We start from the raw sequence: 17,163 nt of genomic DNA on the forward strand, positions 1-17,163 counted from the left end.
TCCCAAATGTAACCCCTAGAAATGAATCAAAATTTTTGGGGAAACTAAAAGAATAAATCAGTTTAGAATTGACCATTATAACCCCTCAAAGGGGAAGACAACTTTTTAGTGAAGTAGGCATCATCATCTTTCCAGGATGGGACATGATTGCATCATTTATTTTTGATAGAATGTTACATTTTGACAATAAGGATTTTAAATTGGATATTTAGGTGGTAAATGATGTGTATGTCGGTTCTAGATTTGACCAGAATGAAGAGGCTTTTCTTTTATGGGATCTTTACCCTCCAAATAAGAGGCCAAAAATAATTGATGTGGATAAAGCCTTTGGTCACATGATGAAATTGAAAGTTGGTGAAGTAGATCTCATTGTTACTACTGATATGGGTATTGATATTTCAAAATTTAGTAAAGAAAAATTGGTCAAAGTGATCAAAGAAAGAGATCAGTACAAGGGATTATATGAAGAATTGCTAAAAAGAGGAGGACAACTTGTACCACAAATTCATGATGGGTCTCAGTGGAAAAATAGATGTGAAGAAGTGCGACTAGAAAATAAAAATTTGAAAAGGCAAATGTAGAGTGTGAGGGCTGGCACAACCTCTATTTTATTGACTAAGTGCTTTAAAAAATTGTAGGGTTTCCTTGAAGATTTATGGGTTGTTTATCAAAAGAATATGGATAATTCAATGTCTCATAACTGGATTTATATTAGACTAGGAACTTTTTTGCATGATAAGACAATGGCCAATATGGATATTGAATTCATTAAATGAATACAAAAGTTGTTGAAAAAGCATGAAGACTTTGACATAGAATTGCAAAAATAATTTAATGAATGTATGAAAATAGTACAACATGGTTTTCCTAAAATTCAAGATCGGAATGGATATTTTAAGGATAAGGATAAATGGATTGTGTAGTGCCAAAGTCTTCTGAGTTCTTCCCTTAACATTGCCCAGTATGATGTACTTGACATGATAGACACAATAGAGCAGATGGAAAACTTCATCACTTTCAAGATTATGGTCAGAGATATTATCTACGATGCATATACCTACAAATCAGAGGGATATTTAAATCACATTCAGAAGTGCGATCAGATTCTTGGAGACCAGCCATAGATATCAAAAGATGTTTAAAGATGTGACTTTGTATTTTATAGTATTAGTTTGTTAGGGCAATTTTTAGGTAGTTAGTTTCTAGTTAGTTTTTTGTTAATTTTAGTTTAATGAAAGGGTATCCCCTTTAATTTTTCAATCCGAATCCTCATCTATATGTGGAGGATATTTTAGGAGAAACGGATATCACAAGTTTATGTTTTTTTTTATCAAGACAGTCTCTATGCATTTTCTTATGAACTCATTATATGGAAGTACCAAGTTGATGGAGGATACAGATTGAAATCAACTAGTTTAATTATTTTATTTTCAATATAAAGATTCAAGTGTCTCTCATTCATGATGGTATCTATCTTTTCAATGGATTGATCAGTTCCTTGGATAAATCTATTTACATATATTGTTTTATTGTGCAATCTTTTGTTGTTGTAATTAAGATTAATTTTCAATTTGAATATCACTTTGAAGGATTGGTTGGAAAACTTTGAATTGTCTTATTGGTCTTTCAAACTAAAGTTAAATTTAGTAAGACTAACAGGATGTCACATTTTAATTAAAATTCATACGGAAGCCTTTGAGATGATGGTCTTGTTACATTGACAAGTTATTAAAACTATCTCTAAGGTTAAAAGTAGGATTTTTCATTTGAAATGATATGAAACCAATAAGGAATCAATGCACTTGTCTTTTATTGATTTTATATATTTGAATCAAGTATTTCCAAAGCAAGTTTCATTAAGGAATCATATTTCTAATTCATACAATCACTACTTTATAAACATTCATTTACAAGCAAGCAAGCAAGCAGATTGATTTTGGTATAGTAAATAGGGTTTACTTATTTTTTTATTTTTTATACAATGCTTTTAGCCTTTATCTAACATAATTGATAATTGGAAGACTTTTCAATAACTAGGGATGGAAAAAATTCATTTACAAGAAAGTAAGAAGATTGATTGTGGTATAGTAAATAGGGTTTACTTATTTTTTAATTTTTATACAATACTTTTAGCCTTTATATAACATAATCAATAATTGAGAACATACCGGTACGATGACAAGCTCAAATTTAAGAGACACACACTTTGAAATGAACTTGTCTACAACCAAATTTACATGATTCAAACACACAACTTGTAACTCTACATAAATTTAACGACATGCAAAAATCTACAAGAATTTGGCCATCTCCAATAGTTCAATACCCTCCAAACAACTTAATAAAATCCTTCATTTTATCCTGCCAAACAACCCAATTCATAGAGGTAGAGGTAGAGGCAAAACAGGTAAAGGAAACATTGAACACAATTTGCAGAGGTAGATGCAGAGGAAGAGGAAAGAGAAACAAAGGAATTGGAAGAGGCAGAGGAAGTCGAGAGTTAATTCAATCTGCCGCATGTGGTTTTCAAATGAACCCACACTTTTTTTTAACAATGCCTTTGGTCGTCAAAATTTTGACTAACTCTTGTGTCGTCGAAAAACGTCATCGGCATCGTCGGTGGCATTTCAAAGTTATCGGGAAATTTAAAAATAAAATCACATTTGATCACAAAAACCTTTGTCCATCGAAAACCTTCATCAAAATTTGAGGCCAAATATATTAGTGGCGTTGCCCCTCTGGCCACTATGTCACAAAGAGGATGAAGACAAAACAAAGAAAGATATGTGGCCTTCGGAGGAACTAAAATAGAGCCTGGAAGCTACAAATGAAAATAACCAAGGAGAAAAATCAAAGATAGACAAAGAAAGTTTAAATTTTTATGTCTTTGATTGTTAACACCATGAAGTTGGAATAGAGCATGTTGCAAATGTCGAAGAAGATCATATTATTTAGGAGAGCATGTTCTTAAAAATTATTGATGTGTTATGTTCTAAACTTGATGAATAATTAGTGTCATCAAGTGGAGAGTTTTATGATTAGTGTGATTAGATTACAATGGGGATGAGGATTGAGCATAAATAAGATAGTAGTGAAAACCCATTCTTTAGCATTTCAAGGGGATTCCCTATTAGATATCTATCTTAGGCATCTCATTCGATTGTAGTCATTCTTACCTCTAAGCATGAAGTTGACCATCAATATGGAGAGAAAATTCATTTCACCCATGCACCTTAAGAAGATAATGTTCAATCATGCATGGGTCTTATTGTTCTCAAGGTTTGGGAAGCATTCCAATAGTCTATTGTATGCTTGTTATTTTAATCCCTTTGGCCAGTCTTTTTCAAGAATGTAGAATACCAAAAGGTGGTTAGAAAGGGGAGCTACTTTGGTAAGCTAGTCAATGGATTTGTTTAATTTATTTCATTAAAAGGTAATGTATATAGTTAGTTTATGTTGTTTTTAGTTTTCCAAGAAGTGAATGCACACAATCTACTGTAGCAGAGAAATTTTGAAGCACCCAAGTTGTAGAAGTAGAACTTTCATTCTTCCCATGCCTGACTCATGCCCAATGGATATTTCAAAGACCTCTAATTTTGTTGCCAAGTAGGCTTGTCACCCTGCTAAGTTGTCAAAATTTTTGACTAATCCCTATCAACAATAGCCTAATGATATTCGATCTGAGAATTCCTATTGGCTCCTAACCCCTATAGATTGCCCTTTATTTTCTCTATGTTTACCCTATGTTTTCCCTATAGTTATGCCTTAAACCCTAAAAAAATCTTATAGGGGGTTTTTGTTTATTTTTGGGCTCCTTGTTCTTTTTTCACGTTGACCCCTCGAGATGGTCAAGATCAATTAAGATAACCAATTGGAGGGTCTTATCCTATTGACAGGTAGGTCTCTATGCTTCTTCCTCTAGTTGGTGGTGTGAGATTCCTTTCTCAATAAGACCTGAGTGTTATTCTAGTGAAATGGCCTTTTCGGCCTAGCTTCCATGATGTGTTGAGAAGTCTTTTTGGTTGTTGGTGAAGACCCTTATCTCACCAAACCTGAGTCCTTTCTGGTGTGATGTAGGGGGGTCTTGGTGAAGTGGCCTTTTCAGCCAAGTTTTTGAGGTTAAAGGGAGATTTTTTGCACTTGTCAAAAATGTCAGTTACATAAAAAAATCGCTATGCATGGTGGGCCTAGGAAATTATGGTTCAGTCAGCTACCTGGGCCGAGACAGGATGAGCTTCCCTCACCTATTGAGTGTCTAGTTTATTTTTCTTGCAGTCAACATGGAGGGGTGCTTTGGCAGGCTTTTGTTGCTTGGGGCTTGACAAGGTAGGGCTCTCGGCCTTGCCGAGTGGTGAGCTCTCCTCGAGTTCTTTGGGCATGGGTGGTGGGTGGTTTGGGTTAGTGTCCACATGGCAATGTGTTGGTGCATTCTTGAGCCTCGGTGGGGTTTCTCTTCCCATCTACCTAAGTGTTGAGAGATGACCTAGTGGCGGTGGGCCTAGTATGTAGAGTGAAGGCCTTTCTAGCTAGACACAAAAGTGCAAAGTGAAAGGATTTTGTGTGTTACTGAACCCCCTTGTCATAATGATATCCTTAGTGATATGCATGGTGGATCTAGCCTAAGTGGCAATGCAGCGATGGTCGTCAAAACTTCTTTTTCAGCCCGATCCAATAGCTATGTTATATTTTCCCATTGGATCCCTTTGATCTTTTGACATGATCGTGCACATCCATCTTCAAGAATGGTCGCATATCCAACTATGGGGCTTCAATTTCTTTTGTCCATTTGGTTTTGATTTCCCTTGTGTGTGGTTGGTATCTAACTCTTTGGCTGATGGGCTCCTTTGTTGCTCAGTCGACACTCCTTTTGGATTAATTTTGCATGCCACCACCTGATATTTTTTGCAATTATCTTCAATCACATCTCTACAACCTTTTTGAACATGTCCATTGCTTATTCAAAGCACAACAAAGATTTTTTTGGTCCTATGTCTTGTACTCGATGGTATGGTTTTGTTTGGTTTTTCAATAGAGATTTTGTATGCCATTAGATCACTTATTTCCATCTGATCTCATTCTTTGGAGCCATTTTGTAACTAACCCTAGTGGTTAGGGTTCCCAACCTGTGGTTATTTTTTGAGTTATGTCTCATGTAAAAAGGAATTTTTTATAAAATTTGTAAGGATATCTTCCTATTTTTCTTCCATTAGAATACTTTCATTCTATGACTGTAAATATTGTCTTTCTTTTCATTAATGGAAATTGCTTGCCTTACCTTATTTTGGTTTGAACAAATGCATGTATCTCTTTTAGCTCTTTGTTTGAATGTGTCTAAGTCTTATTTTCTTACCATAAGTGATAATGATGATCCCCTATTTGGGTGGCATCTGTGAACTATCAATGTTCCTCTCACCATTTTTTAGAATTCCAACCTTCACTCATCTCTTGAGAATTGATTTAGGTAGAAATTAGTGTATACTTTGAGTAATTTTTATATTAGTGTTCATTGTAGCTATAGGTAGGGATGATCAATATTCAATCTAGGTGACAAAATTTTCCTTGTTAGAATTCTTTCTTCCCCTTTTCCCCCTCAAGTCTTAGTTTAGGTCTTCATGTGCTAGGTTGGTCCAACACCTGCACTCAGATTAATAAGGAATTCAACCTTCTTTGGAGATTCAACAACACATTTCATTGTTGTCATTCTACACTCATATGAGATTGGTTGATGTTTTCATTGATGGAAACCAACTGGTATTGGGTTACATAGGATCAGTGGAAACAGGTTATACATCGGCACTGGCAGGCGCTTACACAAGCATTTAGATTCCATCGGCAACAAAGCATACCAACACTCAGGCCGACATGGAAGGAACTTTTTTTTATCATATTATTATGTAATTATCTTTTGTAAGCTGACATGGTATATTGTAATGACTCATATAAGTATGAGATATCATAGGTCATTTTATATATGTTAGAGATGGATAAGAGAGACATAGAGATGAAAATGTAATAGAGAATATTGTAAAGGTTATTATATAGTGACATCAAGGTTTTTTGGTTAAGATATCTGTCTTAACTTAAATCAGTACTGAACCTAGCATTGGAGATGCTATTTTGAGTAGTACATTGTATTGGATTTAATTATCCATTTTTTAGTTAGTGCGACTCTTCTGGGCAATGAGCTCTAGGTTGTTGGCCTTCTTACATGTGCAGGCCCCCATTGTAAGTAGTATTTATTCATTGGCCAGTGAGTAAATATTATGGGTCACAAATCCCACCAACATTTTTCCCACATTGGGTTTCCTCGTTAAAAACCTTGTGTTATGATGTATTTCTATGTTGTCATTTCTATTTGTGTTTATTGCATTAATTATTATTTAGGGGTACATTGTTTTAAGTTGCAAAGTTATAAATAAGTTTAAATATTCATCTAACCAGTTAGACACTATTCACCCCCCCTCTTAGTTTCTTTGGCACTATCATTGAATCTAACAATTGGTATCAGAGCTTGGTCCTCTATTTTACAAAATCCTAATAGCTTGAGGAAGATTCTGAAACCGGTACAAATGGAGAGTTTGAGAAAATAGTTGGAAGAAGCTCTTGAAGATTTTGATGCTGAAAAATTGAAGAATATCAAACTTGAAAATGATCTAAGGATTGCTCAGGAATTCATTAAAGAACTTTAGGAGAACTTGGTTATAGCACAAAACCTGAGAAAAGAACTTCATGAGAAAATGCAGAATCATGATGTTGAAAAGGAAACACTTAGATATATTGTAGATAAGTTGAGATAAGAAAATAGTAACATGGGGAATGAAATGCAAAATCTAACAATGAGGCTATGTAAAGATATTGAAGATAGGAAGAAGAGTGAGGAAGACTTGACTAGGAGACTTAATGATGGAGCAAATGAAAGTCTGAGACTTGGTCATGAAAATGACATGCTGAAAAAAAATCTAATTCACATGCAACATGTTATAGAGGATCTTATGAGACAAGTTGGAATTTCAGAAAGAGAGTTGATCACTGCAAATGAGTACAAAGACAAATTCAAGAAATGTTCACAAAGGCATGATGACATGATTAAAAGACAAAAACCTGATGGAGATATAGTTGGACTTGGCTTTGAAGTTGGAGAAAGTTTTGGTACTACAAACAAAGATGATGAGAACAAATTAGTAAGACAACCTAATGCTTACAAATTTAATGGGAAATGCTTTAATTGCAACAAGTTTGGTCATAGAGAAAATCAGTGCAGATTTAGAAATAATCAGAATAATCCACCCGTCGGTCAATGTTCCAAATGTAACAAAGTTGGTCATAATTCAAAAAATTGCAGAATGAATGTGAAATTCTATGTTTGTGGTAGATTTAGGCATTTATCTAATCAATGCAGATCACAAATCAGTCAAGGATATGGAAAGGCTATTTAGAGGAACAATATAACTTGTTATCCATGTAACAAGATTGGACATATTGCAAAATTTTGTAGAAGCAAGACTACACCAACAAACAAAAAGGTTCTAGTGTGAAGGGAAAAGAAAAGGTAGATGAATTAAAGTAATAATTTTTAAAACAATCAATTAAGAAGAGTGATCAGAGTTGATGAAACTATCTCTACACAGGTAGAATAGAGTAATCCTCCACCAGTAGGAAATTCTTCATCCGATTGAGGAATAACCTTTGGGGTTATAGCAGCAAATTGAAAATCATGCATTCTACCCTCGGTTGATGGTGAGAAGACAAATTTCTTCTTTACCAATAGATATGTTAAGTTTTCACTTAACCGGAGAGCATTTAATGCACTTGTTGGAAGACATTTTGTTATATAACACCAGAAATTCCTCTTTTTTGACTCACTGAGCATTCAAACTTTTAGAGAGCATGAAATTGAGCAAGGGCATTCTAAGGCAAAGCTGCGAAGTGATTTTTAGGCATTCAGTGAATTTTAGCTAAGAGGTATTTTCAAAATTGACAACTTCATCTTTTGTTCCTAAGTTTATTGCAAACCCTACCATTGTTGAAAACATCTAACTCCCTAGACCTGTGTTTAAGATTATCCTGAAGATTGCGAAGCAGGATGATTCCATCGAAGCTTTTTCAAAAATTTTGAAAGGTATCACTTTTGTAGAAGGCCCTAGATTGTAAATCCATTGCAACATAGAAAACCTAGGATATGAATATTTGTTGAAAATATTAATAAGGTCATTACTGATGGACAAGGAGTGATTAAACCCAAACAAAATATTGTGGAAAACTTAGGTTTTGTGAAAATATTGAACATTCCTGAATTTCTAGAGGAAGTGGTATGCATTGTGTTGAGCAAACTACATGGAGAGTTCATGTTGTTGGAGTCAGTTTGTAAAATCACCAAGGAATCAATTACGACAATTACTTGTTTACCTTCAACTGGTAGTAGGCTAGATAAAACAAAGAAAATTCCTAACAAGATTGTGACAAGTTTAACCAAAGCCACATCTGATAACAGATCACTTAGAGTAAATGATATTAAGGATACAAATGTGAGATATGTTAGTATGATACTTGGATACAAAGTTACACATGCTAATGACTAAATTCTATTTCTAGTCTTTGCATTCATAGTGCATATGAGATGGTGAACAAAAATGCCAAGATAGATGTTTGTGAATGGTTGAAAGATTAACTAATTGACAACTTGAAAAAGATTAAGGGAGATAAGAAAGGTACTTTCCATTTTGGGAACCTTTTAGTATGCTTAATGTTATACTTTACCAAGGAGATACCTAGCATAGGACACAAAGATTTTGGTTATGACATTCCGATAGGCCAACAAATTCAAGAAGCTTTCACCGGTATAGGGACTGACAATAATAAGATCATTGTAGATTATTTTAAATCTTTTCAAACCAAGATGAGAGATAGATAAAGATTACCTCAAAGCATTGTTGATAAATATGACAAACAAATTTGCTTTGTCATTAAGAGAGATGAAAATTGGATGGAAGCAGTAAGCCTTAAAACCATTTTGGTTACTAAGATGGGTTATGAGATAGATTTACCTGTTCTAGAAACATATGCAAAAGATTTACTTGATGCACCAAGGGATCCATCTGAAGAAATCTTTGGTAATGCTAAAACTATTGCAAGTGAAGTTTCTATGAAGAAAGAGAGGAAGAAAAGAGATAAGATTATCAGAGATTCCTCAAAGGAAGCCAATGAAATTAAAAATAATGTCATGAATCTTAGTTGTATAACTTCCAGTGAGGCTAGAGGACTACAACTGGAAGTACATGTTTCACCAGTTAATACATCTTCAGATATTGATAGTCATAAAGTTGTTGGGTTTAAGAGAGCAGAAAGGAAAAGGAAGACCCCACCAGTACCTTCTCTTTCTCCCAAGGGAACAAGAACACAGAGAAAGAAACAACAAGCAGTTAGGGAACCACAAAAAAAATCTTATAGCGAAGAAGAAATAGACACAAGTTAATCCTACTCTAGATGATTTACTAAATGAAATAACTCAGGAAGCCAATCTTGTAAGTGTAAATAAATGGTATCAATCTTTTAAAAATTCTTAGAGAGAAACCATTCAAGAAAGTATTATGATATTTATAAGAAATTTTTGATAGAAGTGATTGATGACTTACCTAATGATCTCTACTTAAGATTGGAAGCAAAAAGGCTATTTGTAATGGAGCTTGACAAGAAACTGAAGGTTGAAGCACTTTTGGTTGTGGATCTAGTAAACTCTAAGGAAGAGATAGATGAGCTTATATCTGAAGCAAACCGATCAGTATTTATCAGTGGACACCGACAAGTAAGCTTGATTCTTGGGAGAGTCAAAGAGATAGCTGATGAGACTACAGAAAGTTGTGACATATTCTTTATTGAAAAGGAATAGTATGAAGAAAGAAATAGACCAAAAGTGCAAAAGACATTCAAAGTATATCAGAAAGATAAGGGTAAAGGTAAAGTTGGTGGTGCTCCTAATTTAAATATTATAGATAATCTTCCACCTCCACCTTTTGATACCCCTCCGGTACACACAAATAATACACCAGATATAGATACTAAAGGTATCACTCATGATGATACTAACCGAGAGTCAACAATACTCTTTACCGTGAATGTGGATACACAGGACATAAACATTATTATGGACAAAGAGGCTGGAAAAGTTAAGGAAGATGATATTAAGGACAACAAGATCTCTAGGATACCGGCACAAGCAAAGAAACTAAAGTTAGAGAAACCAATAGTTGTACAAACTGAGAAACAATTTGAGGCAAAGGTTCATGTTGAGTCTGGGAAACCAGGAGTTGCAGAGATTCTTAATCAAACTAAGAAACCATCAAAGGTAGAAGTACAAACATAGACAGATCCACTGGAAGAGAATGTAAGTAAAGTGGAAAGATCTGATGGAAATAAAGAGGATATAGTGAAGGTAATTGGACAGACATCTATTGAGAAGAAACCCATAGTAGATCTGAGCACATCTATAGGATAATTTAGACCTACTAACATAATAGAGGTTCTATTGGATTCCATAAAGAGGATAACAGATTGTAATGCCTTAGTATTTAAGGCTATTGATGACACTCTACCAATTTTGAAACTAATTGCACCTGCATGTAAAACATATTATACTAATTATTTATAGGTAAATTGGACACATTGTCCAAATTTATTGCTGAAAATGTTCTACCTTTGGAAAAGGTGAATGAGGATATCATTAAGGAGAGAGTTGACAAGGAGAATAATACATTCTTTGAAAACACAATAAAGAATTGTACTGATCACTTGGACACATTGTTACTAGTACTTAATTCTACAATTTTGGAGTATAAGGAACTATATAGGGAAACATGTAAACCTCACTGTGTGATAGAGGACATAAATGAGGAAATAAAAAGGAAACAATAGGAAATTGATGACATTACCGACAATATGATAGGTTCATCTGAATTTATATCAGTTTTTGAGCAAGAAATGGCAGTGAATGAAGAGAAGCTAGAAGACTTGGAGAAAGAAAAGGTGAGAATAAGGTTTAAGGCTCAAGAATTAAAGAATAAACTTTGTCTGATGTTGGATAGTCTGATAACTCAGAGAGCTTAACATACTAAGGAAACTATCCCTGGAGAGCGATCACTGGAGAAACAAATGTACTATCTCACCGTTATGATCTAGGAGACTAAGGCAACTCTATCAGACAACAACAAATTTATGCAGAGTTTGAACCTAGTCTTGGCAGACATTTTTCAAATTGTACTCAACTGGTTATAGACTTTAAGGTAGTAATTTTGTAATCCTTTATTATTTTTGACATCCTTTGTCATTGATGTCAAAGAGGGAGTAGTAGAGAGAAATATACATGTTCAGAGGAGATCACTTTCTTAGAGGGAGCACATCTTTTTGGATTTTAGTTTTCGTATGATGATTTTGGATTTTTCTCATGAGTGTTGCCATCAATGCCAAAGGGGGAGATTGTTGGCATTCTACAATCATATGAGATTGGTTGATGTTGTCATTGATGGCAACCAACTGGTATTGAGTTACATAGGATCACCAGCAACAGGTTATACAATAGCACTGACAGGCGCTTACACCAACATTCAGATTCCACCGGCAATGAAGCATACTGACACTCAAGCCGACATGGAATGAAATTTTGTTTATTGTATTATTATGTAATTAACTTTTGTAAGCTGAAATGGTATATTGTAATGACTCATATAAGTATGAGATCTCATAGGTCATTTTATATATGTTAGAGATGGATAAGAGAGACATAGAGATGGAGATGTAGTAGTGAATATTGTAAAGGTTATTATATAGTGACAACAAGGTTTTTGGTTAAGGTATCTATCTGAACTTAAACCGGTATTGAAACTGGCATTGGAGATGCTATTTTGAGCAATACATTGTATTGGATTTAATTATCCATTTTGTAGTCAGTGAGACTCTTTTGAGTAGTGAGCCTTAGGCTGTTGTCCTTCCTGCATGTGCAAGCCCCTATTGTAAGTAGTATTTATTCATTGGCCAGTGAGTAAATATTGTGGGTCACAAATCCCATCGAGGTTTTTCCCACACCAGGTTTACTCATTAAAAAGATTGTGTTATGGTGTGCTTTTATGCTATCTCTGCTATTTGTGTTAATTGCATTAATTCTTGTTTACCAATACACTATTTTAAGTTGCAAAGTTATAAATATTCATCTAACCAGTTAGACACTGATTCACCCCCCCCCCCCCTCCTCTCAGTGTGTTTGGGACTGTCATTGAATCTAACATTCACAAGGTCTCACACTTGGGAGGTTGATTTCATCTTTAACAAGGTTGGTAACCAAGGTCTCTTGGGTCATCAAAAGGGTGCAACTTTTGTGACAAAAGCAACCCTCTAATTTAAGTGTTTGTGGGGTAGTAAAATCAGCAAGTGTTACAATTTAAAAAAATTTGAATATTTATATAAAATTATAATATAAATATACATTGAAAATATTGTACTTAAGTAAAATGATATATTGCATCTCATATTTTCTTTAAGTAGTTTTCACTTTAAATTTTAGAATTCTTCTAGTTGCTATTGTTCTCAAGTATTTTTATCTCTTAAAATTGTTTTAATTTTTAATTTTTAAAAAATATACAATATAGATATCTTAAATATGTATCTAAATAAATGTTGACAGATATCAATTGGATATATTTTATTTCACTTCAAATTATTCTATTTCATTTTAAATTATATTTTCTACATAGAAAAATATTTAAATTATATTGTATCTCCACTATTTATTTTTTCTCTAATATAATTTTTTTGATAATTGACATCTAATTTTTATATTTATTATCATTGTTAAAAAAAATCACTAAAAATAAGAATTTATAAAAGATGTATTTTTAAAAGAATATTGTAATTGTGAATTGGTGGATTATTTTTAATAATCTTTTTTTTATTTTATATTGATCTATCTATGTAAAACTTATAATTTTGATGAATGCAGATCTTGTTTTATATGGTGTTTATTTTTAAAATATTAAGTCTATAATTAATTATTTATAGGCCTTATTGTGGTCTTTTAAACTTGAAAAAGTGTCAATAAGAAAGAAAAAGTAGCCTCTTAGAGCTCTATTCATGTTGGCAGGGTGAAAGGTGTCGCTATCATGTCTGAATTTATTGGAGAGGTTTATCTAAAATTCTATCTTTGGGTATGATGTTGCTTGCAAGTCATTAAGGTGGAATAACATTTGTTGGCATTGTGTTGTCATTGATATCAACTAGTATGGCAATATTGTTTACATAGAGTCTTTGATGTCAACTAGTATTGCGGGTCACCAGTAAGGTAGACAATGTCATTCAATACAATAACCATTGTGTTAGTATTTTGGATATGTTGATATGGTTTTGTCATAGATTTCAACACCTATTAACACCTATTAACTCTGGTCAGCCTACTGACATATGGAGAATTGGCAATGTTCATCGGCAAGCAAGTGACTTTTGCACAATCATCGGTATCTGGTACACCGACAGGATATATTGGTCACCAACACTTGGAATGATATGGAAAACACTTGGTTATGATGAAAACATCATTTGGACACCTTGTCTTGGAGATTTTTTCATTGGTATATTCGAGTTTGCATATTTGTTGTTACCAGAAAATAGGTCCAGGATAAGCACTGACAGGCTTATCTATTCCAGATCAGCACAACACACTATGAAGATGATTTTATTGTTATTATAAATGCATTGAGCCGACATCATGCATCGGATATTGCTGTATTTGTAATTTTTTTATTGTAATATCTTTTAGAGCCGACCTACTAAAATTTCTCTTAGGTTATGGTATAAATGTAAGAACTTATTTGTAAGATCAGATAGGTGAATGAGAAAAAGAATTCTAAGAAGGTATATGTGAAAATAAGAAGAGCTATACATGCAAACATCATTTAGATTGAAGGAAGGTTTTTATGAAGGCATATCAGAACTACACTAGTATTGGATCCAGCATATGAAGATGCTATTTTGAGTAGTACATCATTATTGGATGTAACCATCCAATTGTAGTCAGTGTGACTCCTATTTGTGATTGAGCACTAAGCTCTAGGCGCTTGGCCTTTCTGCATGTACAGACCCCATTTGTATACACATATTATCTACAGTAGTATCATCTGATTGTGGGTAACCGTGGTTTTTCCCCTTACAGGGTTTCTACGTACAAATATTGGTGTTATGTGTTGTGGATGTTATTATCTTTCTGTTTCATGTAGCAATCTTTACTGGTATTGCAATTAACTGATGAACTATCTACCGACATAAATTTTGGTTTATCGGTATTAAGCATTAAGTTTGGTTAAGTAGTTTATTGGTTTGAATTTATTAGACAACTAATTCACCCCCCCTCTTAGTTGTCTCTAGGACCTAACAATTGGTATCAAAGCAAGGTCCTCTTTTGCAAAAGTTTAACAACTTGAGGAGATCCAATGTCTACTAACTATTTCAAGAAGGACAATCCCAAACTTGATGGAACCAACTATGGCATATGGAAGATCAGGATGGAGACACATCTAAATTGCATTGGAAGGGACATCTTAGAAGTTACAAAGAATGGCTATACTACTCCTACTCCCAGTCAATCTAATCCACCTACCTTAGGAAAAGATGAAGAAAATGATTGCAAAGCAAGAGAAGCACTTTTGAGCGCATTGTCAGATCAGCAAATCATGGGATTATCAGATAGATGTACTGCTAAAGCTATTTGGGACCATTTGGAATCATTGAATGAAGGAGATTGCACAGTCAAAATTGCAAAACTTGAAAGCTTCTGGGTCAGGTATGAAAATCTAAAAATGGAAGAAGATGAAAGGATTTCTGCTTTTATGGAAAGAGTAAATGAAATTGTTTTGGGTATTAAATATTGTGGAGGAACCTTAAGTGAAGATGAAATTATTTCAAAAGTTTTAAGAGGATTGCCACCAACATACAAAATGAAAGTTACTGCTATAAATGAGTTAAGAACAATGCCTAATACATTAGTAACTAGGGACACATTGATTGGAAAACTTTCAGCCTTTGAAATTGAGGAATTTGGCCCTATTGCTACTATAAAGACTGATTTAGCTTTTAAGGTATCAACATCATCTGTACCATAATTTGACAAATATGATTGGAAAGCCTTTTATGCAAGAGAACTTGAGGAAAGCAAGAGGGAAAATGAAGAACTTGAAGAACTTGAAGCACTATTTCCAAGGAAAATGCCTGAAGGTCCAATTGGAAGTAAGTATGAAGGTAAAGCACCCTTTAAGGTTTTAACTGTAATAAGATTGGTCATATGGCTTCAAGATGCCCTAATAGACATGAAAGATTGAGAGAAGAAGCTAGAATAACATACAAGCCTAACCCTAAATATCAGAGATAAAGATTTAAGAAGAATAAAGACAAATCCTGTTATCTTGCTGATGAAAGAGTCACTGATGATTCTAATGAGGATCTGATAGACAATGGATGGGTTTTTGTTGCTATAACAGAAGATCAATCGAGACCTACTATTCAACTAGTGGAGCAGGCCCTGGAAACTAAAGTTGAAGTTAAGGATGAATGGATCATTGATTCAGGATGTTCACATCACATGACTGGTGATAAAGGTAAATTCTTGACTTTTTCAGGAATATAATAAAGGTCTAGTAAGATTTCAAGATGATAAAGCTTGTTTGATCAAAGGAAAAGGTACTATATCTCTTGATGGTAAGCATAATACCGACAATGTTTACTATGTAGAAGGTTTAAAGCATAATATTTTGAGTGTTGGTCAGTTAGTTGAAAAAGGATTTTAGTTACAATTTAAAAATGAAAAATGAAAAATTATGAACATAACTGGTTTGGAATTACAACTGGTAATCAAACTAGAGGTAACATCTTTCATTTGAATAACAATGAAAAGACATATTTAATTGCACATATTGATGAAAGTTGGTTGTGGCATAAGAGATTCTGTCATATAAATTTTGATTGCATGGTGAAAATCAGTACTACTAAGGCAGCTAGAGATTTACCTAAGATTGTCAAACCTCACAATCTAGTATGTAAGGAATGTAAAATTTGGAAAACAAGTTAGAGCATCTTTTAAAATTATTCCAGAAAAATCCAATAATGCTCTTGACTTAATTCATATTGATTTATGTGGTCCAGCTAGAACTAAAAGCCTACAAGGTGATAGATATTTTATGCTAATCATTGATGACTATTCTAGAATGTGTTGCATTACTTTTCTCAGAGAAAAATTAGAAGAACTTGGGAAATTCAAACTATTCAAAGAAATGGTAGAAAATGAAACTGGTAAGAAAATCAAATGTTTGAGATCAGATCAAGGAGGTGAATTCACATCTAAGGAATTTAATGAATTATGTGAAGTGAAAGGAATTTGAAGACAGTTATCAGCACCCCAGACACCACAATAGAATGGAGTTGTAGAAAGGAAAAACATATTTATCTTGGATGTAGCTAGAAGTATGCTATCAGAAGGAAATATACCACATGTATATTGGTGAGAAGCAGTAAGTACAACAGTCTACACATTCAACAAAGTTCATATCAAAGGTAAAACCGGTAAGACCCCTCATGAACTATTGGTTTGGTATTACTCCTACTCTTAAATATTTTAAAATATTTGGAAGTAAATGCTATATTAGAAGAGGTGAGTATATTGGCAAATTTTATCCTAGAAGTGATGAAGGAATATTTCTTGGTTATTCATCTAAGAGCAAGGCATATAGATGTTTTAACAAAAGATTGCAGAAAATTGTTGAGAGTACAAATGTGAAGATTGATGAACAGTTTAGAGGAACTTCAAGGTATATAGACTCTAAATTGGCAATAGAGATATTGACAAATGAGCCTACACTAAACATATCGGTACACATTGAAGATCTTGTGACACTGATATCATCTAAAAATTCTACTATAACTATAGAACTGTAACAAATTAGGACACCCTAGTATGTAAGATTGAACCACTCTAAAGATCAGATTATTGGGAACAAATATCAAGGAGTTATGACAAGAGGAAGACTAGAAAATGAAGTATGTTTTATTTCTCAAATTGAACTATCATCAATTAATGAGGCATGTGAAGATAAGCACTGGATTAGAGCTATGGAAGAGTAACTAGAACAAATTGAA

This window comes from Cryptomeria japonica, chromosome 7 (assembly GCF_030272615.1).
Source record: "Cryptomeria japonica chromosome 7, Sugi_1.0, whole genome shotgun sequence".
Lineage (NCBI taxonomy): Eukaryota > Viridiplantae > Streptophyta > Pinopsida > Cupressales > Cupressaceae > Cryptomeria > Cryptomeria japonica.